At 39.6% G+C, this 26866-nt stretch overlaps 1 long non-coding RNA gene across 2 annotated transcripts; it reads left to right on the forward strand.

The window, feature by feature from the left end:
• Positions 1-9575: 9575 nt before the first annotated feature.
• LOC310761475 lies at positions 9576-24317 on the forward strand. 2 transcript variants are annotated; one of them, XR_014547526.1, is made up of 5 exons: positions 9576-9665; positions 18324-18364; positions 19665-19811; positions 22265-22419; positions 23764-24317. It is a non-coding gene; the product is annotated as an uncharacterized lncRNA (long non-coding RNA). The 2 variants fall into 2 exon arrangements; XR_014547527.1 differs by lacking the exon at positions 23764-24317 and having other exon boundaries at positions 22265-22594.
• The last annotated feature ends 2549 nt before the right edge of the window (positions 24318-26866 follow it).

Here is a 26866-nt window from a genome sequence, read left to right on the forward strand (position 1 = left end):
ACAGGGTTAGCATCCATCAGGTTTAGTTTGCTTAACACATCAGCAATTTTCCGTGACTGGTGTACTAGAATGCTACCATCTTGATCTCTCTCTATTTCCAGAGATAGGTAGTTGTTTACCTCACCAAGATCTTTCATGTCAAAGTGCTCTTTCAGTTGAGCTAGGGCATTATTGTACATTGTGATATCTTTCCAAAAGAACAAAATATCATCAACATAAAACAAGCAATACAGCTTCTTTTGCCCCTCCTCTTTGACAAATACACATGGATCAGCTTTCCCTTGCTGAAAACCTAGAGAAAACAATACCTCAGTGAGTTTAGTGTGCCAACACCGTGCACTTTGTTTGAGACCATAAAGGGATTTCTTCAGAGCACAAACAAATCCCTGTTTTATCTGTACGCCATCAGGTGGAAGCATAAAAAGTGATTCACCTAGAGATCCGTACAAAAAAGCTGTATTCACATTGTGGTGACTAACGTGAAGATTCTCTTCTGCAGCAAGCTTGAGCATAAGCCTAATGCTCTCATACCTCACGGTGGGTGAGTAGGTCTCGTGATAGTCTTCACCTGGTACCTGTGAAAAACCTCTGGCTACCAATCTGGCTTTGTGTCTGACTATCTTGCCATTTTGATCAGTCTTTGCTTTGAAGACCCATTTGCTTCCAAGCAGTTTCATTCCTGGAACTACTGGAACTAGCTCCCATGTTTTGTTCCTCTCTAAGGAATCAAGCTCAGCCTTCAGGGCATTTAACCATGGCTCAGCATCCTTTGAATCCAAATCCTGGATTTCTTGGAAACTTGAAGGTTCAAATACCTTCTTGGAGCTTTTAACAGCTGCAACTGCTGTTTTAGCAAATTCATCAGCAAATCTCTTTGGAGGTCTGCCTTTTGTGGCTCTTTGTGACCTGCGAATTAGCCGTAGGTCTTCAACACTCTCCTCTTCCTTCTTAGGAGAAAAGTGGCCTATTGTGAACAAAAGTTCCTCCAATTCTTGATCAGAGCTTTCAGAGGGTCACATAGAGGCTTTCGCACTCTTGAAATCCTCTGAATCACCCGATTCAGTCTCAGACTCAGAATCAAGACCTTCATCAGTGGGTGTGGGTGGTTGCGGCAGCTGTGGCTGTTGCTGTGGCTGTGGCTGTTGCATATCCTCAGTCTCATTACTGTCATAAGGATAACATTGGAAAATTCCCACATTCTCCCCCCACTTGGCATTGTACTCAACACTTCTTGTGAGCCTAATTGTCTTAGAGTCAGTCATCATTATTCTGTAAGAACCTTTCTGATAACCTAGAAAGATACCATGCAATCCACGCTTGCCTAACTTGGAGCTTTGTGGTGTGTGAACCCACATGTCAGAACCAAAAATTCTCATGTGTTTGATGTAAGGTTTCTTGCCAAACATCTTCTCATAGGGGGTACAACCAATCGCTGAAGATAACCTGCGATTATAACTGTAAACAAAACACGAGAGAGATTCGGCCCAATAACTCTCTGGAAGATTGGCATCATGCAGCAAGGTTTTCAAACCTTGAAGCAATGTTTGATTTGACCTCTCGCAAAGTCCATTCTGCCATGGCAAGCGAGGACTAGACAAATCATACTGAATTCCTTTCTCAGTCAGAAAAGCTTCAAACTGCTGAGAAGTGAATTCCCCCCCGCGATCAGTGAAAAGAGTCTTTATCTTCTTACCATGCACATTTTCCAACCAAGCACAGAATTCCTTGAACCTTGGAAAAGCCTCTGATTTCTGCTCGAGATTGTACACATAAATATACCTGGAAAATGCATCAATGAGAACCATGAAGTACCTGTTTCCACCCAAAGAGGGCGACAGTGGACCAACCAAATCAGCATGCACTACCTAGTATGGTTCTGTAGCTTGCCTACTAGACACCTTACCTTTCGCAGCCATTTTCACCTTGTTTGCTGCACACGCCATGCACTTCATGTGGTACCTGCAGGGTTTAATAGTCATACCTTCAACCAAGGCAGGCATTTTAGATACTGCCTCAAAATGCAAATGACCAAATTTCCTGTGAAAATCATGAATACATCCTGCATGCAAACTTTTGTTAGAACCTGCAATGCAACAAGTTTCATCCTGCACATCATCATCAAAATACAAAACAAACAAACGATCAACATATTCAGCATGCAATACATAATCATTTTTCTTTGTGATGGTGCACTTCTTGTTCTTGAAGGAAACGTCAATTTTCCATTCATTCAGCTGCGCAACACTGAGTAGATTGTGTGCAGCATCTGGAACGTAGAGAACATCTTGTATCGATAAGTCCAAACTGTGAAGAGCAACAGTTCCGTAGCCTTGACTGGAGATCGTGTGGTCATCCGCCTGGCGAATCGCACCTTCCTGCGGTGTAAAAGACACGAACAGTCGCTTGTCATTGCATAAGTGGTGCGTTGTGCCCGAATCCACCACGAAGAAAGATCTAGACGTCTTCTGGACCTTTGCAACCTTTGGAGTGAAGCGTGAGACCATTGCCTTGTGCTGCGTTGTCCTTTGCCTTTGCCTTTTCCACGCGATGAGCTTTCGCTGCGCCATTGTCCTTTGCCTGCATTGACCTTTGCCTTTGCCTTTTCCACGTGATGAGCTTTCGCTGCGCTGCTCTGTCTTGGCCCTGGGAAATCTGCATTCCCTCTTCATATGGCCTAGACGTCCACACGAGTAGCATTTCACTGCCTTCAAAGCTTTGGCGCCATCTGGTGGTTCCACTGCATTCTGGGATGACGTCTGTGAAGACTCCCCCTTACCTATGCAGCTAGCACCTCGCCTGTCCGCTTCATTCAGAATCACAGCAGTAACATCTGCTACTGTGATCTGAGCAGTTGGCTGAACAGCAATCTGAGTGGCAACGGACTCCCAACTTGAACCCAAAGAATGTAGTATCATGAAGGAATACACAGCCTCTGGAAAGGTGAGTCCTCTCTGTTGCAGCTCATGTCTCAGATTCTGCATCTCCATCAGATGTGTACGAACATCTGCACCTTCAGCAAGTGCCATATGATGCAGCTTGGCATAGTAGAACAAAGAAGCACCAGCTTCTGTCCTCAAATGAGAATCTCTTAAAGTGTCCCAAATCTCTCTGGCTGAGGTCTTATCATGCAACAGACAGAGCTCTTCTGGGGAGACTATCAATGTAAGAGTTCCCCTTGCTTTGGAATCCTTAGCTCTCCATTCATCTGTCAATGGAGCTGGGGGGGGGGCGTCTGTAATAACAGTAAACAGACCCTCTTTTCACAGAAGAGCCTCTGCGTACAGCACCCAGTTCGCATAATTCTTCTTATTGAGCTTAGGAATCCCACAAGCATCAGCCAGCCTTGCATTAGCCATCTCTGCTGCTTTAAACAAGCTGTGTCTGTGTACAGCAGCTTCATTCCAAAACCACTTTTAAAATCACTTTTTTCCAAGCCTCTGCCGAGCAGACGGCTTAAAAGTTCAAAGTCCAGCCATAAAGCCATTAATTAGGAGCTGGCAGGCTTCCCGAAGCATGAGCACATACCTCTCATCAATCTTCTTGATACGCAGAGTAGATAACACCGTTCCATCTCTCTGTTCCTCTGCCGGCATTCCGATTCCGTTTATCTGGGCCCAGAACCAAAAATGTGAGATTTTGACCAGCTTCGGCCCATCTGAAGCTGATACAGGCTCGTCTTATCTTGAGCCCAAGCAGAGTAGTCCACACAGCAGAAGGATAAGCAGTATGTGCCACATTCTTTATTTCCACTCTATGCTGAGAGAATACAAACATGCATCTTGCCTCTGTGAGAGCAGAGAAGCAACCGTCTCTGTAACAAAGAAACCAAGAGAACAGTGAAAAACAGGAAACCAGTGTACGTCACATCCAGTCTCCCATTCCCGTGGGAATCCAACAGTAACTTGGACTGTGGAATGCAAAACAATGTCTTGTGACTGCAGTTGCTGCTCAGTGAGGGAAATAGAAACCAACAGGGCCATGGCACGAACCCTCAGTGACATCAGGGGACAGCTTATAGTTGTATTTGCATCAACAGTCTCCCCCTACTGGTGGTTAACCCCTCAGCAGACTCACCTCTCTCTGAGTGGGTGGAGTCAAATTGTTCATGGTCCAATGCCTAAGCCAATACCTTCTCACATGCTGTAATCAATAAAGTTGTGCCCTTTTCTTGCCCATAACCTAATATACTGTGTCCACGTGTCTTCATTCCCCAAGCGGGGATCGGGTCCTTGAATCACAAGTAGTTATGGTAGCAGAGACAAATCTGCTCTTCCAACAGTGAATTGTACTAATTGGTAATAATATTGCCTGAGATATATTAGCTTAATCCTGATATAAAAGCAATGTATTTAGATCTGCACTAAGCACACACACACAAACACACACAAACAAACAAACAATGTTTTGTTTTCTGTTGCATTGTTTTTAATAAGTTGCTTATGATTTATTTATTTTTGTTTACAAGCATTCATTAAACCAGTGTTACACCAAGACACAGGTTTTTGAAACTGCTTCACAAATAGCTTACAGTGCCTTGTAGGTTAAGCTTATAAGGTTTGTTTTGTTGTGTCGTTTCATTGCAGCTTCTTCTATGGTGTTTATCACACTTGGGTTTGCTTGAAGTGAGTGTTCCTTTCTTAAAGCATTTAAGAAACCAATTTTATATCCCCAGGAATGCCTAACACTCCAAGTGAACTTCAGCAATGAGCGCATCAAGAAATAGGAACAGATTTAAAGAAGAAGCAGCCTTCAAGCAAACAAAATCTAAAAGTATCACATGCAACCTTACATTTCTGCATATGAACTTATCAAAAGCAGGAGTCTGTTCCCTTGTCCATGCTCACTAGCAAAGAGATTTTCATAGAACATGATGAGATATCATGACATGCACATGAAATGGGGCTTTTGTAAAGCTTGGTATGGCACTGGATTTTAGGAGCAAGACCCACATTTCAGAAAGATTCCAGAGCAGTTAATCACCAGAGCAAGGTTATTTTGAGAAATCAGAGGACAGATTTTGGCATAACACTGACAGCAACTGCATTTTATTTTGATAGGGTGCTTCTTCTTGTACCTGAGCAGTTCGGCTGTGTCGTGGAAGCCAACAGATCTAGCACACAATTAAACATGTTGGGAATGATCTTCCAAGGCACAATTTTTTAATGAACTAGATTCCTGTGTTTCTGCACAGTGGCTCATTCCTAAATAATAAGATACCAGTCCTTATTCTTGTTGGGGATGTCACCAGAAAAGATATAGAAGGATGTGGTTATAAGGAATATATACACTGAACCCATTCAATCTAGCAGCTTTCAGGAAGAAAAGTTTCCACATGCATTCTATAGGAAATGAGTTTCCTTCTGTGGCGTCACTGAACCAGTTAACAAGATTTCAGTCACATTTAGATTGACTTTAATTATTCTTATTTTTATTACTTTCACAACCAGCTGTTTCTGAAATTGATTATTTCTGCTTGCTGTTTCTAAACATGTTCAGTGTGAACCAACATATGTGGATCTGGATGGATAATGTAAGTTTGATTATATGTTTTACACTTTATATGAGTATTAATTTTCTCTTGCCATATTCATAACTCAGTATGATGCTGTCGGCAGCTCCACCTTCTGTGCTGCAAATTAATTGGAACAGCCAATTCAAAATTGTTCATTATTTGGAAGCAAATTACATTTTGAATGCTCAGTTTAGCTATAAGTTATACCTCTTGTATAGTTCTTATGGTGGCGGTGTGTGTGTGTAAATACTATGATCTGCTAACATCACCACTGCAATAAACACTTGGCTAAGAATTTCTGGACCTTCTCCATTTATATAATAGGGTTATGGCTATTTAGAAAGATGGGGTTCTGTGAAAGATTGTGTTCTGTGAGGTTGAAGTATTTAAAGGCCAAGCAGATCTGCAGAAATATCTCATTGCCACTGGGAAAGGTATGCTACAGAAAATTATAAAGAATTTACATTTTTATTGTAAAGTACCAACTTTTTAGTGAGATCTCCATAATGAGCCCCATTCACTTAGCTAAAGGAGAATCACTGTGGTTAGAAGGTAGGACTAGTACTTGAGTGACCCAGGTTCAATTTCTTGCTCAGCCAATATGCTCTGAGTAATACTGAGCCAGTAATGCACTGAATATCTGAAACCTGAAGAACTGCTACCAGTCAGAGTGGATGAGCTGGATGGTTCTATGGATCAGCATAAAGCAGTTTCATAAGAAGGTCATCAGATACAGAACTATTTCAATGGACCGTAAAGTCCTGCTTATTTAGAAATGAATTCTCTTTGCATATAACCATTTTTGTTTTCATAAAAAGAAAATAAATATACAGTAAATATCCCCACAGAGAGGTTACAACTAGAAAATCTATTAAGACCCTTTCCATGCCCAATAACCACGGGACGCCTTTGCCCAGTGGCGCTATGGCCCATAGATTGCAGCAAAATACTGGACAAGGTTTAGTCCAGTATCTTCTCCGTGTGACGGGATCATGGGAAAATGAGCCCTTGCTGAAGAGGGGAGGGAAAAACCTTTATAAGGCTGCTTCTCATGGATCCCACAGGCATTTTGTTTTCCCACTCACCCACCCTCCCTCAGGCTAGAGCCTTCACTGAGCAATTTTGGGTCACTGGCTGACAGGGCCGGAAAGGAATTTTTCTCTCTCAACCTGATGGGCACTTGGTTGAGTTCCCCCACCCCCACCTTTCCCTCAGTGAAATTACAGATTTCGTTTGTTAGGCAGAAGAACATTGTTTGTATGAGGGTGGAAATGGAATTGTCAGGATCAACATAGTATGGCCCCCCCCCAAAAGGGGCCTGAGGGGAGAATGGACCACAGCAAACCCAATAGTGGGTTCAGTATCTGCCTGGTTGGAATCTGCACCCTGGTCTGCCAGTGAGACCCCTGCTTGCTTGGCTTGCACCACGGCAAGGTTCAACACTGGCCAACTCCCATTGTACAGGTTTAGAGTGATCCAAACCCAGTGGATCCATTCCATCAACATGCAGCTTGTGGAATGATGAACTGATCCTGGGACTCAATGCCATGCCAACCCTTGCCCTGCCTGCTGCTACTATCAATAAAGATTGGGCCTGATTTTATCCCATCACCGTTATATAGCTTGTTATTTTGCTGCTCTCATGGGTCACATAATGTGCATGCCTGGGCAAATAATATTTATTATTTTGTGGTGAATTCCTTAATATGATTTGATTATTTTCCAGTACAGCATAAAAGTGTTCCTAATTGTCTATAAGTATAGGCTGTCTATTTTTCCTACATCTTTTGTAATGCATAATTATCATCACCCAAGTTTGTCAGCCACTTGAAAGTTAATTGTCAACAGTAGAAAATTTGGTTTCTTCCAATATTTTGCATTGACTATATGAACTGTAATTAACAAATTGTAGCCCAAATAGCCCTAGGCACAAACCATCTGCCTTGTCCTTATTTGAATTTATTTGGGATTACCAGCTGCTATTCAACATTTTCTTTGTTGATTGACTTTGTTGATATTTTTTCTTGTTTGTTTTTAATGTGCATATCTCAACCTTAGAAAAATTGCATGCAAAGTCTGATTATAAATTATATAAGCAAATGATGCACAAATAAAACAAAATGATGAACCAATACACCAGTAGCCTCGTACTACTTCCTGTTGTAGGGGGAAAGACAATGGTGTCCAATTCCAGGTAACCCACAGGACCAGACATCTTGCTGGCTAAGGTGTCAAGGTGAACAGATTTTCACAACCTGGTCAGAGATAACCTCACATGTCCTTCCCTGGCAATACTAACCACAATTATGCAAAACTATAGACACATTTGTTGCTCTTTCATGACAGAGGTGGGTCACCTCCTCCCATTAAGCCTTTTGATGTGATTTCACAACACAATGAAAACTTATACAAAACAATGGCATATATGCAAAACCAATCTATCAATCAATCATTCCCTGCCTGATGGTAGAGCTGGGCCTAGGGTAGCAAGCAGGTAGATTTCCAAAATTATCCCGAATATTCTTAGCCATCATGACCAAAGGTGAGGGATGATGAGAGGTGTCTTTCACCAATACCTGGAGGGCCACAAGTTACCCATTGCTGCTTTATAACACAGCAAAAGTAATGATGAAGAATCATTTTTCAGATCCTTTATATAAAGACATATGGTGACTTCATTTGAATCTGGATCTTAGTATGTTGTGTGCCAAAGCATGATTGGAATTTTGAAACATGCTTCAACTTTAATCTGGTTTTAATGTGTTTTTTCTTCTTCTTTTTTTTGCTAATCCTGGTGAATGATTCAGGATGAATAAAAGACTCCATTTCCTAAAGACCAGTTTGGCAGGAACAGCTTAGATTTCAGTTACATCTTAGAAGCAGCCTTTGCCTTTGATCTCAGCACCTGCTCTCTCCATTTTGTAAATGTTTAGCCTTGAGGAAGCTCCGAGACAAGTTTCAGCTGATGGTGCAGTTGTATAGTTGGAGACGAAAAGGGGCAAGAAGCAGAGTATGTGCTCAGGAAGATGAGGTAGTTTATTTGGCCACTCAGTGAAGCAAGTTGTTTAGACTGGGGAGATAATGTGGATTCATCAGGCCTAATGTGTCTCAAATTGGTTTGTGGAGTCAGCTGACTGTATTCAGGCTGGAAGAGCATTAGAAGATACCCTTGAATCAACAAGCCTTATCTACTTGTTTTGCTGAAGGACCAGAAAGTAAGTGGCACTTAAGATAGCTCAGGAACATAGGAAGCTGCCATACTTAGGCCATTAGGCCGCCTAGCTCATTATTGTTTATGCTGATGGGCAACAAGTCTCTGGGGTTTCAGACAGAGTTTTCTCTTGGAGGTGGTGCAAATTAAACCTGTGATTCTCCACACACAAACTTTACACTCTGCCACTAAGTCATGCATGGGCTATCCCAGGAGGCTTGGTTCCCAAAGACTCATGTTTAAGTTACACATACACACCCCTCACTTCACAATATTATGTTTATTGTTGTTGTTCTGACCATCATGGTCATATCAACTACAGGGGTTGCTCCGGTTTGAACATATCACACCAATCCTGGTCTGACTGCACTGGCTACCAATTAGTTTCCAGGCCCAATTCAAAGTTTTCACTTACAAAGCCTTAAATGGCTCAGGACCACAATACCTCAAGGACTGCCCCTTTCCATATGAACCTACCGGGACCCTGAGATCATCTTCTAAGGCCCTTCTTCATGTGCCTCTTCCTCAAGAGGTCTGAAGGGTGGCAACACAAGAATGGGCCTTCTCTGCAGTGGCTCCCCGTCTGTGGAATGCTCTCCCTAGGGAAGTTTGCCTGGCATCTTCATTATACACCTTTAGGTGCCAGGCAAAAATGTTCCCTTTTAACTAGGCCTTTGGTTGATTTGATTTACACCCTATGCCCTTTTAAAGTGTGTGTGTGTGTGTGTGTGTTGGCGGAATTATTGGGTTGTCATTTTTGTTTTTATTATGTACTTTGTGATTTTATATTTTGATTTCATTCTGTGAACTGTCCTGAGACCCCCGGGTATAGGGCATTATATAAAATAAATAAATAGCAGCAGCAGCAGCAGCAACAACAACAACTCTACCTTAAAATATACCAGAATAATACTACTATTAATAATATACAATATACAAAAGGTTAGAACATTTTGCAATATATTTGTAAACATGTGAGAACAGGAAAAGGAAAAAAGTAGGTCTGGGATTAAACTATTAAAAGCCAAGGGGAAATTAAGAAGACGATGGGCTTTGTTCATAACAATTTGAGGATTTCTGAAACACACACATTCCAAAATAGCTTGCCCTTCCTAACTTCTCCTTCTGTCATTGGTGGGACCATGTATACTGACAAATGCAATAATTATCATGATGTAACACCCTTTGCTGGTTCCTTCACTTCCTTGACTTTAGCCTTCTGTAGCTAGGCATGAAATTTTAATCTAAACCTTTGTAAATAAAAAGAGTAGGACTGTCCTAGCCTTTCACAAGCCAAAAATGAAGTGTTTCATCATTGGCAAAAGCTGGAACTTCAGGCAACATTTACTTTCCCTCCCTCCCTCTCCCTCCACCACTGACATAAAACTACACTGCCGCTAATGTCTTTGTTGGAAGCAGGCTCTCAAACTAATTTTTAAGTGCTCGCATCAAAACCCAACTTAGAAACAATTAATTTGTGGTGGATGGGCTGTCACCATCAGCCGTCAGCTGTGTCAGTCACCCGTGTTGTTAATGAGAAATTAGCATTCTTTTTTTTATTTAAAACGCCCTTACAGAGTATAGTGTAGCAAAGGCTTCTTTTCTGTGTGAGCTTGATGCAACAAACACTTTGCATTAGTCATGGGCACATACTCCTATATAATAAAGGAGGCTCAGGTGCTTGTTGCTTAATATTGACAGAATTTTGGCATGGAACGGGAAAGCTTTTATGAGAGTCTGAAAAGCTGCCGTCTTTTCAAGTCTCATTCAAGACATGAAGCTTACAGGAAATAAGCTAGAAGATGACAAAAGAGCAGACCAGCAGAAAGAAGAATGTGTTGGATTGAAGCTTGATTAATGGGATCCTTCTTAGTTCTTCCCCTGTTGTATTGCAGTGGGCAGTGTACCATTACAACCTGAAACCCCCTTCTGGCAGTTTAACATGCCGTTTTATAATAACAGGAAACAACCCATTTACAAAGGAGATGCAGGAAGGCCAATCATATCTGGCACATTTTTCCATATACTTATCCCATCAAAATGCAAAATGTTCTGCAAAAATGAAGCATGAGCAACAAATACCATTCATTTTGTGGTGCCCAACAAATTATGGCGTTGCCACCCATTCCTCTCCAGTACTTAGCTTTTATGTCTAATTACTGCCTCAACACACAGCAACCTGTACCAGAAATGGCTTTTTGAAATGATATGGCTATGTTCAACAGAGGTTCATCTTGCCCCCCCCCAACCTTAGTTTTTAATGTATCAATTCCCCACTTGCTAACTTGACCAGCATGTTGTGGTCCCCTGAAGATGGGGGGGGGGTGTCGGTTTGTGTGAGTGTTACAGTCTGCAGTCAGTGCTAGAAAAACAATACCTGCAAATTCAGTGCATTGTTTTGAGGTGTCACCTCTTTTCAGCAGGAAAAATATCTCCCATTAGCAGAAGAATAAGAAAATATCAAAAGTTGTTATACAAGAGGGATTTTATGATCAGAAAATGACCCATCATTTTGAACATTAGAGTCTTCTTGGCCCCCTTTCAGATGTGGTCTTCTTATTTTTGCCATGAATGCGTGTTACTCCCTCGTTTCTGAAGCATTTCCATCTATCCAATGTAGGGATATGCTACTCTGTTGAAATTTTGTATGTCTGTTACAGACACATAGGTATGTACACCAAGAAGGAGGGGGAGATAAGAATTCTGCCGTTTCTAGTACTTCCAGTTCTTTATTTATTTTAAGCTTTGAAAAAGAAACATCAAATATCTTTTGTAGCAATGTTCCAGGATGGCCTCTGTAACAGAAGCATTTTAACAATGTCTAAAATCTGTTTAAGTTGTATAGCTTGGCTGCCTGGCAAGCATATAAAAACTGTATACTCTGGCCCTGCCATCACTGGGTGTCAAGGGAAAAAATGTGATTGGATATTGTTATTTTTGGGGCGGAGGCATTGTCCTGTGCTTGAACTATAGTAAGAATGAGAATTTAATGAGGACCATTGTAACAGATTGAGGTAGTTAATGGATTTCTTCCCATCCTACCAGATTTTAGAACAGAACCAGTTCTGTTCTGCCTAGTTTTATGTTAAATTAGAGTTGATTGTAATGTTCCAAGTGGGATACCACAAGGGAAGCTCCAGTGTCTTAAAACATCTTGTTGGATTGGTTGATAAATGTCACTGTAATTACCACAGAGACAGTAACATGGGCTCCAAAATTCTCAAAACAGCTTGGTAAGTGGCATGTCTTATTTCACAATTAGCTGCAAGTGGAAGTGCCTCTGTGTCTCTAAAACTGTAAGGTGGCCATGCCCCGCTTTCATTTTGGTACATCGTGCACTAGCAGGTGAGAACACAGGTAGGGAGGGGTTTCAAATGGATTGCCCCCAGGTGAAAATATATCAGACTCTGCCAGATAGTTAGTGAGACATATAGATAGATGATAGATAGATAGATGATAGATAGATAGATAGATGATAGATAGATGATATAGATAGATAGATAGATAGATAGATAGATGATAGATAGATGATATAGATAGATAGATAGATAGATAGATAGATAGATGATAGATGATAGATGATAGATAGATAGATAGATAGATAGATGATAGATGATAGATGATAGATGATAGATGATAGATAGATATAGATAGATAGATATAGATAGATAGATAGATATAGATGATAGATAGATAGGTGGTTTTCCACAGTTAACTTTTAACTATGGTATAGATTTATGTGAGCCTCAGATTCAAACACTTTCTTTCCTCTCACCAAACCTCCTCCTGCATTGCCACAATGAAATAAGAAGCTTTAACTTCCTTCGTTAGCTAATCACAGTTTATCATTATGTCCAAGCCCAGACAAACTGTGGTCAGTCACTCTTAACTTTGGTTTCTTGTGAAACAAGCCAATCTTATACTAGAGCTTGTGAAATTAGGTTGTTTCAATAAGCTGTAGTTGAAATCATAGGTCAGAGTGAGGAATCTAACACCAAAATATTGTTAACTGAAAATAGAAATAAAAGCTTCTGATCTCCTTTTTGTAGCAGTGCAAAAAGGAGGAAGGAAGAAGGGAAAGAGCACATGACCAAGGCATATGCTCATGATTCTAAACCGTAGTTTGGTGTTACAGCCAAAGCAAGCCATTACTTCCTCATATCCTTTTATGTAGATTATTTTCCTTTTTATGTGTGTCTGTTTTCTTTAGGGTCCCTTTTGAACCGAAAAGGCAGGGTCCACCTATTTTTTATGGCTCTAATGTTCTGAAACATACCTGTTCTCTTTACCAGTTGCTGGTTCTTTATTTAAACAAAGGAATTTCCTGTAATAAATAAGGCCTGTAAGTGTTTGTCTCAATTATTTTTTTATTTTTTTAAGCCAGGAGAGTATATAGGACAGTGGAACATAGGGATAAATTCTAAAAAATGAGTAGGAAAGGTCCTCTTTTCTAATCTCTTTTATTCTTCCAGAAAGCAGTTTTGTCAAGCAGAAATGTAATATAGTGATTGTTGTAAGGAACATGGCCTCAAGTGTTTCCTCTCCACTCCATTAACCAGAAGGGGCAGAGGGGAGAAACGTAACAAATGTACATTTCACACTTTAAAAGTGATAGAGGACATTTACTTTTTATGTCTTCCTCTTTGTCTAAAGCCCAAGTATTCTGTTTTTGTGGGTTTTTTCTTCATTTCCCTCCACTTTTCTTTGTAATCATTATACCATGTCTCTGATGTAAGAAACTTGCCTCTCCTGGACAAATAGATTGAAGTTTCAATCTCAGGCCAAGAGGCTTTGCCACCATCACCATGGATCAATAGAATATATGGGCCTTCAAGAACCCTTTGCATGGTATCCAAACCGTTGGCGCTTTGATTTATTATTGTTATTTTTACAAAACTCTCCTTGCAAACCTTGTATGAATGACTGTTTAGAACCCCCTTTGGATTCTGCAGTATAAATTGGATGAACTGAACTAGTATTGTGGACTCCAATGGAAAATGGTCATGGGCTGGAGAATTATATCTTGTCTGATTTCGTGTTGAAATAAAACAAAATATCAAGACCTTTTTTGTCAGCTGAGTATTTTTTTTACAGCTGAAGTAACTCTGCATCTAGGGATAGGGCAATTTTTCATTCAATCATTATTTTTAGGTGAATCAGCCTAATTTACATCTCCTGGAATAATACACAGATTGGAACATAGTTATTCATAGAGTTTCACACTTCTCTGGGTTTTACAATAGTTCTTAGCTTGGAAAATGTGACAAAATGTATAAGAATTTTGAGGATAAATTTATTTTAGAAATGTGAACACAGATACAAAATACAGATTTAAGTATAGATTTCCCTTCAAATAAGTTAGCAAATGATTTTTTTTTTACTTCACAAGAGTAATGCAGAAATGTGAATAAATATATTTACAAACAAACACATGTGAAACTGACGTAGACTGGAATTAGACTTATCTATCCATTCCTAACTATATGAATCACTAATGCGTAAAAATTGTGATCTGGTACCTAAATCTGACTTTAAAATATTGTGATAAGTTTTAAATTCTTTGAGGGAGGCTACAAAGTGCTCAAGCAGTCTAATACTTCTTCTTCTTCTTCTTCTTCTTCTTCTTATTATTATTATTATTAAACTGAATGCTATGGATTGGTTCATAAGATGCTGAACTAACTTTGCAACAATATTTGTGCAGTAAATGATCTTCCAGAACAGACCTTAAGAAGCAAATCTGCTTGTTACCACATTCTGTGAAATTCTGTTATTATTTCATTTAAGCTTTTATCATTTCAGCATGTGGCAACTTATGGTTGCATCACATGGAGATTACTGCACAAGACCACTTCATTATGTGGAAATCAATTTTGAAAAGCCCCCTTCAATGTAAAATTAACATTCTATATGTAATTGTTGTAAATTCATTTGATGTATTATTTTATTTATTTTTTGCATTTATATCCCTCCTTTCATCAGTCGGCTTCAGGCTGAGAATGCATACATAAGTTAAAATAAGAAAAAATCAGTACCTCCAAACTGCAACTACAATAAAGTAACTAAAACCAATAATTTAAAACAACCAGGGATAGCATTGCTCAGAAGCAAAGGACTACTCTTTAAATTAAACAGCTCATAAATTAAATTAAGGCACTTACACAGTTACAGAACCTCACACTGTCTCAAGGCCTGGTCAAAAACTAATGTCACTTTTCTACCTCATAAATAGTCACATGGCTCAACCCTCAGGTTAACTCAGTTCAAATAAAAGCTGGTGAATATATGCTACATATTTTCTGCATCTACCACAATCTGTTCCCCTGTCTGTCTTGCTCTACTGTCACCAGCTTCTAGTCTTTCCTATACCTTTTCTCATTGTCATCACATCACTACCATCAAAAAGCATAATTTTCAGGCTGTCTCAGAATATTTCACCTTAACATATCATATTCCAGCTCTGCCTCAGTTTTTGATAAGCTCTAGTTCTCATATACTTGGAAGTAAGCTTCATCAAGTTCAATGAGACTTACCCCTCAGTAACCTTGTGGAGGACTGCAGCCTCATGATCTGTTAATTTCCTTATACAGCTGGTTTATATTCTATTCCGTTCCCATCAATCCTTCTTTCTGGGGCTATTTGAAAAAGCAAGTCTGCCAATGGTACTATGCTTACAACATGTAAACATTGTCTTTTTGTTGAGGGCATTGTGAACCCCTGAATCAAATATGGAACATAAGATGGGGACACAACATTTTGAGGGGCTCAAGTTCGGATGTCGAGCAGGCATCTCCATTTGACTAATTATGAAGATCTAATAGGGTTAAGTTCAAAATGGAGTCTTGGTAACTGGTAACATCCCCAGTCAGCATGGGAGAGGGTCACAGATGATGAGCATGATAGTCCAGTAACATCTGGGAGCTCAAGGTTGGGAGAGGTTAAGAGTTAAAAGTCATCCACATATGGTTCTGAGAGAGAGAGAAGCACGTTGGTTCAATAACATCAACTTCTGGATCTCCAAAAAACATTTTTTTAAAAAAAAATCCTTTGTGGTATATTATATGAAATGCATGTGGGTAGTAAATGTTATTCTCCTCACAACCTTTTCTTTTTTTAATAAAAGAAAAAGATGGGGTGTTGAAAGAAAGAATTGGAACATGCTACTGCTGTTTCTTCCAGTTTGTCTCCTTTCCCCCTCTCCTTTGTCTTTTATGTACTTTTTCATTCTGGGGAAAGAATTCTCCCAGGGCATTGACACTTTTGGATTAAAAAGCACTCGGCAAATATAGAAAGCTATAAGATCCAGAACCCTCTCACTGTAAAGTTCAGGTTCTGACTATAACTTTTGACTTGTATCCCCACTAGAGTTCCAACACAGTTCAATCTTGAGGGTACAAAGGAATAGACTCTGGGGGAAAGCTTGTGTCTCAAATTATATAGCTTGTTTCCTTAGAGGATTTGAAGTAGGAAGAGTTGAAGACTTGGAAGATGGAATAACAAACTTAGTGGCATGATCGTGCTTTGTTAACAGCTTGTTAGTGAGCCTCACATTGAATTCACAGACAACCTATGTCTAGGATTGTGTGAAGCCTGAAGAGAACAAGCACTGGTCTTCTAAATGCATTCTCTGTAAGTAGAGTGGTGGAAGCCAGAGGCCCACTGCTGCTTTCATTCCACACCACGAAAGCTAGCGCCAGTGGCTTTATAAAGAGGTACCAAAAAAGTGTTCCAAGAAAAAGAAAGAGAAAAGGTATTTTAAAAACACTCCTGCTAGAATGGTAAGTCACACCCTCTTGAAAGGTTGTAGTTGTTTTTATGGTAGTTGAATCATGACATACACACACACATAAATTTGGAACTGAAATGGCCACAAAATGGAACCAAAATGAAAATGGAACTGAAATAGCCAGCCTCAATTTGCCCCCAGAGAGTGGGGTGATGAAATGGGGATGGCTATTTCAGCCCACCACTACTTTAATAAAGACAATACAGAAGAATGTGTATCTTAAACTTTGCTTTTTTAAAAAGGCCCCAGAGCCAGAGCCTTGCCTTCTCTTACCGCAGAGAGAGGTGGTGGATGGTTGCTTCCATTTTGCTCTTCAGGCACAGAAAGTCTAAATCATCTCAGTTATAATACTGCAAGTTATGTGTTTTGTTTACGTTTTATAGTATATTCCCCCCTCACCTTCCTTTGTGCAACAGTGCACTAGCAGTCCTCAACATGCCTTACACCAACTTTGTCCAATGTTGCTGAACAACTGAAATTGCCCCCAGTCCTCTTCTACCAGAAAGATGGTTTATCTTTAGTAGGCTGTCCCCCCAGAAGGAAGAGGGTTGTTAAGTCTCACCTTCAGATTCAGGAATGGTTTTGCCTCCAGCTTAGGCTTTGTATTCATCATTGTCTGTACTCAGACACCAACACTGACCTCTGCCTCCTCTCCATGCTACATCTCCTCAGTTTTATGTGAGGCAGCAAGGACAGCATGGGGCCACTGACCAGACACCTGCTGCTGGCCTGAGCTTCTTTGCATCCATGCAATCTGGCCAAAGCACAAAGCAGTCACAGGCCCTAATCACATCTGTGTCCCCACAATGTAATAGCTAAAAGTCATGTTAAATCTAGTGACCAGTTTCCCAAGGGAATGATTTAGTGCATGGGTGGGGGACCTATTTCCTTCCACGTTTTGTTGAACTACAATTTCCATCAGCCCAGGCCTATCGGCATGGATATTGGAAACTGTGGTCCAAAAACATCTGGAGGACCACATGTTATTGATGCTACAGCATTAAACCATCAGTAGGGACAACAATAAATGGATTTTAGCATGTAGTGGAGACGGAAAATTGTTGTTGCTGCTGCAGTCTTTAGGATATGTACCTGTGCTCATCTTTCTCATCCTGGTTCTGCTATTTGGACTAAATATGATGGAGATTGGCAATACTCCATAAGTGGTGTATAGCATCAGCCATATTGAATTAGTGTTCAAGGACCATCAGACAAACAAAATCAATCTCCCACCTTGAAGCATTATACCTTAAGTATATATTTAATCCCTCATTTATTTTGATATTTCTCCCTTTAAAGATTGCTCACCTTAAGATTGCAACATCCTAGTGCTGGTTGTTGCACATGTGAAACCTGGAATTACCCAACCTGGAGTAATTTTACCTTGCATTTCATTTTCTTTTAAACACCAGACAATTATTCACACTCTCTTTATTAAGACCATTTGTTCAGTGTGAGAGCTCACAAGGGAAGATGTCTGTTTTATGTATGCTTTTAATTAATAGTGGCTATGGGCAGCAGGGAGTCAAAAAAGATTGTTTGTGATGTACCGAACAATGTACTCAATTATCATAAGTATTGCAGAAGGCACTTTGAAATCAAAAGACAGGTTACAATAAAAGAAAAAGGGAGAATGTTTTGATAAGACATAAATCATGTGGAAGGAAAAAAAATTCTACCTACACATTTATGTATATATGTTAAGTATGCTTACATGCTATAGATCACTGTCATAATAACTTAATTAGAGCAGGCAGTCACCCTATACAGATGTTTGTTTGTTCAAGTCTATTTTTAACCATCTTTCATCATAGATACCAGGGAGGTTGACAACATATGTACAATAACCATAAAAGTAATTATAAAGAGCATTAAAAACATAATTAAAAATAAAACAATATCAATATATATGTGATAGCTCAGTTGGTAGAGCACAATACTCTTAATCTCAGGGTTGAGGGTTTGAGCCCTATGCTGGCAACAGAATACTGCACTGCAGGGGCTTGGACCAGATGACCCTCTTGGTTTCTTCCACCTCTAGAATTCTTTGGTTCTATGATTCAAGACAGAGAGTCACCTCATCATTTATAACCAGCCTTATATAACCAACCAATAGACCTTAGCAAATTAGTTTCCCCCAGAGATAGGGTTGCCATATTTCCAGAGGTAAAAATCAGGACATTTTGCCAATTTTTGAAAATTCCCCCCAATGGTCATTTCCCTGCCTGTCAGCTCTGCAAGCTGCCCCGTCCCCTCCTGCTTGCGGGAGGGAAAGGGCAGCTCAGTGGATGGGCAGAGCAGACACACAGGGAAAAAGCTTTCCTGGCCGTGAGCTCTGCTAGCTGCCCTGACTCTCCTGCTTGCGTGCACTGAGCCGCCCGCACACGAACCAAAGCCAGGACCAGAGCCTTAACCTGAGCCACCTGTACACACACACACACAAAATTAAACCCCACACAAACCTGGACGTTTGCTTCTAAATTTAACCACCATGCCCCAGATGGGCATGTAGGCCCCCGAAAGAGGACATGTCTGGGATTTCCCAGATGTATGGCAACCCTACAAAAGACTTATGTGAAAATGTGTCTTTTTAAGTGGGACTGCACTGCACTGCAAAGGGAGGGAGCTTCATAAATCCATCCCCATCCTGAATTACCACACCAGAGGCAACATCTATCCATAGAACAAGAAGAGACTATCCTGTAATCTTAAAACCTGGGCTGTCTTATATAAGGAGCCCATGAACTTGGGGTTTGAAGACCAGCAAAACTGGGGACTCTAGGTTGAGAAATGCTGCTCTAACCACTACGCCACACTGACTCACTTGGCGTTAGGTGATAGGTCAAAATAATGTTGTTTTATTTTCTCATGCTTAGTTTTAATTCAATCTTGATTAATTATAACTGCTGATTTTTAATTCTTATTGTGGCTTATATTTTTGCTGTCTTTGTTTTTGTTTTCTGTATAGATATCATGTTGTCCTAATAATACCTATTTCTTTAATTTGTGAATTGCTTTAAGCATTTGTATCAAGGTGAGGTAAATGGATAAACACATGGAAATGCTTTCTATATGTTTTCAGTATAAATGGAGGTTACTAATGTAGCAATGTGTCCATTGACCTTGAATGTGTTCTTTTGTTTATTGCATGTCAGTATCATCGCTGAAGGTACATAGTGCCTACTAAAGAGGAAGAAAAATTGCTGGGAATCTGAATAATGAATACAAATGGGAAAGCATAGACAAAAGGAAATGAGATGGGCTACTCTCTATATAGAGAAGAACCCTTCAAACAACCCCTTGTAAGTGCAATTTTTCTTTAAAAAGTTCTAAACAAACCTTATTAAGAATGACAAGTTCTAGCTCTAGGCCAGGAGTAGGAAAATCTATGGCTCTCCAGATATTGCTGGACTACAGGGACCATCATTCCTGACCATTGGTCTTGCTGTTTGGAAGTAAAGTTCCCCTGGATAGTTAAGTCCAGTCAAAGGTGCGGCGCTCAGCTCAATTTTCAGGCCAAGGGAGCCAACGTTTGTCTTTCTGGGTCATGACTAAACCGCTTCTGGTGCAACGGGACACTGTGACAGAAGCCAGAGTACACAAAAACGTTGTTCACCTTCCTGCTACAGTGGTACCTATTTATCTACTCACACTGATATGCTTTCAAACTGCAAGGTTGGCAGAAACTGGGACAGAGCAATGGGAGCTCACCTCATCACACAGATTTGAACTGCCACCCTTCTGACTGGCAAGCCCAAGAGGCTCAGTTGTTTAGACCACAGTGCCACCCACGTTTTACCAATGGGCAGAAGCACACGTTGGGATAAATTAAAAACTGCACAGAATTGGTCTCCCTGCAATCATATGTGTAAGCGAATCAACAGCAAGTTCACCTCTGCTACAGTCTTTTGTCAATGGGCATGTGCACATAGATATCCAACATTCAAACACACTGAAGAAACACAAAGATGTCCTTACATATTTCTAGAGTTTTAGAAAGCATCTGAGTTAAATCAGAATTAAGTAGGAGAAAAACCAGGGGCACAGTGAGTATGTGGATGAGATACAGCCACGGAATGTGGGTGGGATCTGATCATCCATCTAGAAAAACACAATGTCTGAAGCAACCTTATATTTCACGTGAATAATTTACATGGGTGTAAGCTCACTTCTGAGTAAGCATGCAGCCTATAACTCTCTCTTCCTGGCGGGGTTTCATCATTAAGGAGCATAAGACAAGTGACATTTTATTTATTGTTTTGGATTTCCTCCAAGCAGAATGTATTGTTTTCATTGGGGAAGAAGAAATGAAAAGTATGACTTCAGCATCCCATAAATCTTTTGTCCATTTTGTTCCTAAGATAGAAAGCATCAAGGAAAAGCAAGAAAAGAGCTGCTTGAATGTTGACATAATGAATTCAATATTGGTTATTGGTTTGTTTTTGTTTTGTTATGTATTTTGTGTTCTCATTTTGTATTTTTATATTGTGACCTGCCCTTTGATCTTTTGATGAAGGGCAGTATACAAATATATATATATATATATATATATATATATATATATATATATGGAAAAATTTAACAGCCAGATTATAAATCAATATATCCATTTACATTTTGCCCCCTTTTTTATAGAGATGGGTGGATCAGCCTATTTCCATTCCATGCCTGTTTCACATGCTTTCATTTCTAAGCCCATTGTGTTCCATTTCCTGTGGATTTTTTGTTAACATGAATGAAATTTGTGCATTTAAATTATACTTAATTTTATATGTTCTTTTCTCCTAAAACAGCTTTTTTGGGGTAAGGTTTTGTGTGCATTTATCCTCTAAAATATGCATTATGTATGCATTTTCCCATTAAAAAACATTTCAATGCATTCTAAAAAACAGAACTGCATCCCAAAATTCAGAGAAGTATATATTCTGATTGTCAACTCTTTTCTGATCCACATATGAGTCCAGGAACTGTAAATTAGGAACTTGAAAATGAGAATGAAGCAAAATTCTCTTCCATTCCTAACTGTGTAGTCACAAAGTTAGCTCACAAAGAACAGGTTGGCAGACCTTGCACTTTAATATACCATCTCTAAGTATGTCTAAGTCTGGAGAAACCCATTGACCAGACTAAGCCAGATTTTAGGCAGTGTCCCTTTGTATGCACGAATACATTGCCCTCTCCTCGCCAGCCCAGGTATTTGCAGGCAAAGAATCTGGAAAATTACAACTCATATGAGCTAAGGAGAGGGCCTTCAGAGAATGTTCCTTTCCTGCCATTGCAAGAGCTTACAGTTTAATGCTTTAATAGGTGATTCCAAATCCTGATTTAGTTTCCTGTGACATATATTTTTATTTCAACACTGTTGACCACTCGCAAAATCCATGCTTATATATGGTACAATATGTCAATCATCTGGCAACTGTGAAAACTTAAAGCCAAATAAATTATGTGGGTAATTCTTGTGGAATCTTATGTGGATTCCACAAACAGGTCCATTTATGTTTCTCTGTCTGCTTTTGCATCTGGCTTCACCCACTGACATATGGCTTCCAAAAGGTTGACTATGACCAAATGTGGCCCTCAGGCTGAAAAACAGGTCCCTGCCTCTGCCCCAACCCCCTTGAACCACAGCTGCGTTTCATTTTTCTTTCTTTCGATAGATGCTTAAAATCTCAAAGGCATATGGTGGAACTAACTGTTTCTATGGGGAACTATTTAAATGCTGCTTTGCACTTCTTATTTGTCCTTTCTACAGGGAATAGAAGAGCAAGCAGAAAGAACAATGAACAAACACATGCACAAGGAAATTCCCTATGGAGGAAACAAATACAATTCGGTATGGAGGACTGTCATCCAGATGACAAGCAGAGACATCGCAAGCATGGGAGAATTCCTTAAGGTGAATTTGAGGTCTGTACGTAGGACGCCAGTAAGGACCTCTGTGCCAATGAACTGTCACTTAATCTTTATGCATCAGTGTCAGCACTGCTTTAATTTCAAATCTGAGTTGTACACAATGTCATTCAGCATGGAAGAGCCTTCACAAAAGAGCTGAGGGTGCTGATTCTGCTTTTCGGCTTAGGAACCTATAGATGACATAGCGAGGGAAATGTGTGTGGGGGGGTGTCGACAAGTTGATTGCAACAGCAATATAAATGCTTAGTTGTTTTCCCACCCATGGGGGTAAATATGGGGATGGGTCAGTGCTCCTGGTATAAACACTTAAATGGGTGGTTGTTGTTACTTAAAGAAATCATGGTGGTGTACATAGATGCTTTCCCATTTCATTCTTTTTTTAAAAAAAAAATTGTTTAATCATTTTTTCGATACAAACATCAACTGCAAAAGACACATAAAACAAAAACCATAACAACAATAACAACACAATTCGACAATTCAGATTTGAATACACAGATATACCTATGACTACACCTTTTTAAACAATATTTTCCCACCTCTCTCTCCTCCTACTTTCCATTTCATCCTTGAAACAAGCTTGTGAGGCTCAGAGACAGTGACTGCCCCAAGGGCACCAAGTGAGCTTCATGTCTGAGTGGATTTCAAATCCTTTCTGCTCAAAAATGTGTGTGTGTGTGTTGTAGTCGTTATGAGGTATTAATAAATAACAGCAACAAGTGAATATATTGTTTGCTTTTCAACTATTTAAAACTTGAGTTTATCCAGAGCATCTGAACAGAATTGCTGTAGATCTTAAATCACTTTTGACCCTTTCCAACTGAAATGCCAGCCCTCATCTTGCACTGAATGTAGCATTGGCAACCTAAAATCAGCTGGTGAAAGACCTGCAATACATGAAACTTGACTTCTCTATATGGTTTAGGGTTGGCATCAGGCACTCATACCTTTAGCAGCCATGTGTCAGGCAAATAATAAACAGAGTAAGTCTCTTCTGGGGTGGAATTACAGTTATGGAGCTGATACTCTGTCTGTCGGAAATTGCTTAGTTGTAAGCAAGCACAGTTTGTGACATTGCACAGTAACCTTACAGGGCTTTTCTGTTAGGGCATCCTTAGAAACAGCAAAACAAAATATACCACAAAATGCAGCTTTAAAGCAAACTCCAAATTATTAAGAACAAATGAAAATTTCATCTTAAAAATTTGTATATTGCTGTGAGAAAAGGAAGCGAGGGTGAAGGCAGTCACATGCTGCTTGCTGACTAAATTTGCTCAATTGTGCTATTCCAATTACTGCAGAGAGAAAGCTAATCCATTTTAATGAAATTATTTTCAGGAGCAACTTGCCTGCTTGTATTTGAACTCATTTTTTAAAAGTGGAAATTGAGAAAACAAAACAAACGTGGATACTTTTATAAAAAAGAGAGAGAGCAGTGAAGTCCAAGATGACTGCTATAAAGATATCAAATAGACGAACAATGTCCTCATTACCTACCACGAACTGAGCTTCAAATAACCATAATTAATAGTTGTGCAATTGTTCTCAATCATTTTGACACTTCACAATTTCAATATGAAAATGTGACTTTCTTGAAGGATAATGCTGGTCATTGTAAATTGCCAATTAGGATGCAATCCTGAATACACCCTCTCTCTTTTTCTAAATTGAATAATATTTGCAAATCAGTACAGCTAAAATATAAAGTATGTTCTCCTTTGTATTTATTTATTTTTTAAAATAAAGACAGACATGATCTACATTTTACGCAAGCAAAACTATTCCCAAACATGGTGAGCAAATAGGATTTTGGTCCTATGCCATGTTTTTATTTTTTTAAATTCAGAATTAGAACAAAATTTCTATATGTTATAACAAAGAAGCTTATATATGGCTGTTATTATCATTGCATTGTTCAGCCTGACCAAGTACATTCAACCTTTTTTACAAGAAGCAAAGCTTAATTGTAGCATCAAAATATGGTGGCATTAATGGGCCATCCAAGGTTGTGTATTCCATTGTAACCACAATCATGTATTAATTTTCCAGTTTAATCCTTTTGTTAATATTCTCTCTATCCATTTATCTTTCTTTCTTGGAAACAAAATGTCAAAGCCATTCTGATTCCCCCCCCCTCCCCCGGCCATCCCTGCTTTGGCCCTCCATTTCAAACATCCCTTCCTTTCTTTAAGATTTGAGAAACCTCTTGTGGAAACAAATGCAGGATAATACATGAATAAATCTGAGTGGACATTTAATATTGTAATGTGTAAATGTATGTGTAAATTTATGCAAAATTGGAATGAGTAACTTATCCAACAAAAAATGGGCATGCATTTTTCACCTATTCTATGTTATACTATATATGTACAAAGAGATGTTCAACTGTGTTGGCACCCCAGCTCTGATACCGTCCTTGCTGCTATCATTTTATCACTAGGTTAAAACCTTTAGGTTTTGTGTTTTTTAAAAAAGAATTTTATGTTAGATTTCAAATGTTTATGTCCATAACCCTGAAAGACATTTTTGTACACAAGTGTGATATATAAATTCTGAAAATAAATAAATAAAATAAACCTCCTCTCTTAACATTTTACCACACGATGCAGCAAGCATACTTTCAGAATCCTAGTTAAGCTGTACTTCCCTTTCTGCTGTTTTCCTACTGAGGATTTATTCAGATGACTGCTTTAGAGCACAGTGAAGTTGCTGCTTTTTCCTGGCGCATTCACAGCTCTGTGCCCACCCATAACTGTTCACATAAGCATGGCTAATTATATATTGTAGTAGTAGTAGTGATAATAATAATAATAATAATAATAATAATAATAATAATAATAATTTATTTATACCCTCCCATCTGGCTGGGTTTCCCCAGCCACTCTGGGCAGCTCCCAACAGAATATATAAAAAAGCGACAAAACACCAAACATTAAAAACTTCCGTAAACAGGCCTGCCTTCTCAAAGGCAGATAGTTGATTATTTCCTTGACATCTGGTGAGAGGGCGTTCCACAGGATGGGCACCACTACCGAGAAGGCCCTCTGCCTGGTTCCTTGTAACCTAACTTCTCGTAATGAGGGAACTGCCAGAAGGCCCTCGGCGCTGGACTTCAGTGTCTGGGGTAAACTGGGCAGAACGATGTGGGTGGAGATGCTCCTTCAGATATACTGGGCTGAGGCCATTTAGGGCTTTAAAGGTCAATGCCAACACTTTGAATTGTGCTCAGAAATGTACAGGGAGCCACTGTAGGTCTTTCAGGACCAGTGTTATATGGTCTTGGTGGCCACTCCCATTCACCAGTCTAGCTGCCGCATTATGGATTAGTTGTAGTTTCCGGGTACTGCTGGTGAAAGGCAGGTAATAGATTTTATTAATATTATTCTACAAAGCAGTATAGGATGTCTTTATCCTATGCTAAGGCTTTCACACCTTGGCTAGAGCTGTATTAGGAAGGGCTTAGGACTCCCACCATGTGAAGCTGCTTTCAGAACACATCAAACAGTAATATCTTATAACAATTACAGAATACATATGCATTTTGGATAACAGCATGTGAACACACAATTAAAAACCCAGCCCTGGAAATGCAATGAGCAAATGGCAGTGTAAACAGAGCCCAGGATCCTTAGACCCAGACTTGCCAGGGGACATCTAGTTTAATCCTAATGTGCAGGAAAGAAGCTTATATCAAAGAGGGTTAGGAAGAGAGAGAGAGTAGGGCGCAACAGGATCAAAGAGATGACAAGATGGAAGTGTAAAGAGAGGTATCTGAGTTGGACAGCAGGATGGTGAACAGGGAGAAGAAGACTTGAGAGGATTGAGACTACAGACAAACAGAAAGAGTACGAGCGCTCACAGTCAGGGTGAGCTGAGGGCATAGGAAACTTAGAAGGAAAAACAGAAGATTCTCTTATATTGCACATCAAGCCGCCTTTGGATTCCCAGAAGTCTTGATGACCTGGAGAACAAGCTCCTTTCTCAAAGTATAAGGTTTGGTGTAGTGTAAGACAAATAGAAAAGTCTTCCAGAATATAAAAACTACTAGAGACACATCTCGTAGGCTGTCACTTTTTAGTGATTTTGTGGCACATGGATTTATTTCATTGAATTCACAGCTGTTCACAATGGATCAATAATTAGTCCTAGTATCCAAAATTCTACCTTTGGAGAAATAATAGGTTTTTTGTTTTTTATTTTTTTTCTAACGTAGTGAGCACTATAATTACAAATTATCAGAAGTGCTGTTGAATTATGTACTGAGTGTTACAGCAAGATGAAAGGTGGTTAATTCAATGTGATCAAAGTGCCTTAACGAACAATGGAATGGAATGGAACTTCATGAAATGCTGAACAAAGCTGTGATCAGAGCACTCCGAGACCATCCAGTAAAAACATTCTCTTCTAAAGTAGGGTTTCTATTGTTATATCCATGGGAGTA

This window comes from Podarcis filfolensis (genome assembly GCF_964270895.1).
Source record: "Podarcis filfolensis genome assembly, chromosome: 4".
NCBI lineage: Eukaryota > Metazoa > Chordata > Lepidosauria > Squamata > Lacertidae > Podarcis > Podarcis filfolensis.